The following is a 2,817-nucleotide window of genomic DNA, read 5'->3' as shown; positions in this document are numbered from 1 at the left end:
TTAGTTTCACCACCTTGCCTTTGAGAGAGAGACAGAGAGAATGAATGAATAAATCACAGGGTGCTAGGCATGCTTCTAGGACTTGAATTCAAAAGGAAGCCAAAAGATCATCTGAAACTGCAGCCAAATCCTTCCCCAGTTGACATAACAAGATCAAAAAGCTGCTCATGGCCCTTGAGGTTGGTTAAGCATAGGTGAACTCAGTCCAATTAAAACTGAAGCCCAGAACAAATCAACTCAACCCAAGAAGAATCTGGTTGATCTGCCCCTCACCCTAACCACCTGATATAGTTCGTCTCTGTGTCTCCACCCAAATCACATCTTGAATTATAATCCCCATAAATCCTCACATGTCAAGGGAGAGACCAGGTGGAGATCATTTAATCACGGGGGCGGTTCCCCCATGCTGCTCTCGTGATAGTGAGTTTGCACAAGAGCTGATGGTTTTATAAGGGGGCTCTTCCTTCCCCTTCACTTGGCATTTCTCCTTCCTGCCTGCCTTGTGAAGAAGGTGTCTGTCTTCCCCTTTATCTTCTGCCGTGATTGTAAGTTTTCTGAAGCCTCCCCAGCCATGCCGAACTGTGAGTCAGTTAAACCTCTTTCCTTTATAAATACCCAGTCTCAGGCAGTTCTTTATAGCAGTATGAAAACAGACTAAAATATCACCTAACAGAAAAATGCTTATGTGCTATGAAAGAAACAAGCAAATAAAGGAAAAATTATTTTTTATAGACTATATTCAAATAAAGTTTTTAAAAGTATTCGTATATATGAGGAAGTAGGAAAATACGTAGTGGTGTGCTGGAGCCAGTTCTGTTCACAAAAGCCAATTGTGCATATCTTTCTTAATTGCCTGTTCTGTCATGCTATATTGTGCTGGCAGCCTGAACTCGGCTATACTGAGAATATTTATACAATGATAATTGGCAAATACTACAAATCAGGGCTGCTGCATTGTTGCCTTGCTGCTGCTGCCTCTTCAGAGAGCTGATTGTTAAACATTTATAACATACCAATGAAAATATGACCTATAATCAAGAGAAAAAACAGTCACTAGAAGCAGATCAACAGCCTAGTTATTTAAGCAGAAAGGGACTTTAAAGTAGCTATTATAAATATTTTAGGGAATGTACAGAAAAATATGGGCACAAAGGGTGAAGAGATGGAGTTTTTCAGAAGAGAAATAGTAACTCTAAAGTGAACTAAGTGGATATAATAAAAAATTTTATTATCTGAAATAAAGAATTCATTTATGGTCTTAGACACTACAGAAGAAAGGATGAGTGAAACTTGAAGCTAGATCAATGCCAATTATGCAAACAAAAGCAGATAAAAATAATTGAAAAATAATAAATAGAGCATCAGTAACCTGTGGATTAATACTAAACTATCCAATGTGTACAGTATTTGGAGTCCCAGAAGGAAAGGATAATGTGGCAGAAAAAAACATATTTGAAGAAATAATGTTGCATGAAGAGAAATACTAACTTATAGATCTAAGATGTTCAGTGAACCCTAAGCAGGATAAGTCAAAAACAGACAAAACATCCTAGGCATATCATAGTCAACTTGATTAAAAAAAAAAAAAAATGAAGAGCATGGTGGTTTTATAACGTATCTGCAAATTATTTGATACCTATCCTTTCAAGAGCTGATGCCTAATTTGTCCCCCATGAGTGTAGGTCTAACTTAGTGACTTCCTTCTGGTAAAGTGGGTGGTAAAAGAGAGTGTGTAAGTTGAGACAAGGTCACAAAAGGTGCTGTGGCTGCCTCTGTGCTCACCCTTAGATTACTCACTCTAGGGGAAGTCAGATGTCATATAGTAAAGAGACTCAAGCAGACCCATGGAGAGGTCCACATAGTAAAAGAAAACAATGAGGGTTCTTGCCAACAATTAGCAAAGAACTAATGCCGCCTCCTGCCAATGGTGTTTTGAGTGAGCCATCTAGAGGTGGATCCTCCAATCTCAATTCAACCTAGATGATGGTAGTTTCAGCCAACACCTAGATTACAGTCTCATGAAAGATCCCAAGCAAGTACCATGAAACTAAGCTGCTCCTAAATTCCTAACCCACAGATACTATAAAATAGTTGTTTAATTTGTAAATCACTAAGTTTGGGGGATAATTTGTTACATAACAATAGATACCTAATGCAAAGAGAAAACTTGAAAGCAAATAGGGGAAAATGACACATTATATTCAGAGGAACAACAGTAAGAAATAACATTACTTCCAAAAAGAAACAATGCAAACTAGAAGATAACGAAATAAGATTTTACCGTGGTTTAAAAAAAACAAAACCTGTCAACTTACAATTCTATATGCAGCAAAGGTAGGCTTTAAAATAACATCAAAATGAAGCATTTTCTGATAAGTAGAATATGAAAGAATTTATTGCCATTATAGTCACCTTAAAAGACATGATAGAGGATGCTCTTCAGACTAATGGGAAATTATGGCTGAAGGAAACATCTATGGAAAGGAATGAAGATAGCTATAACTATAAAATACTCTTCTTTTTAAATAAATTGAGAAATTTGTAAATTCTGTAAATTTGTAATTTTTTTTTTTTTTTTTTTTTTTTTTTTTGAGACAGAGTCTTGTACTATAGCCCAGGCTGGAGTGCAGTGGTGCGATCTCACTCACTGCTACCTCTGCCTCCTGGGTCCCGGTTCAAGCAATTCTCCTGCCTCAGCCTCCGGAGTAGCTGGAATTACAGGCACGTGTCACCATGCCCAGCTAATTTTTGTATTTTTAGTAGAGATGGTGTTTCACCATGTTGGCCAGGCAGGTCTTAAACTCCTGACCTCGTGAT

This window comes from Rhinopithecus bieti, unplaced genomic scaffold, assembly GCF_001698545.2.
Source record: "Rhinopithecus bieti isolate Rb0 unplaced genomic scaffold, ASM169854v2 scaffold_36008, whole genome shotgun sequence".
Taxonomy (NCBI): domain Eukaryota; kingdom Metazoa; phylum Chordata; class Mammalia; order Primates; family Cercopithecidae; genus Rhinopithecus; species Rhinopithecus bieti.
Note: the sequence above shows the minus strand (reverse complement) of the source record.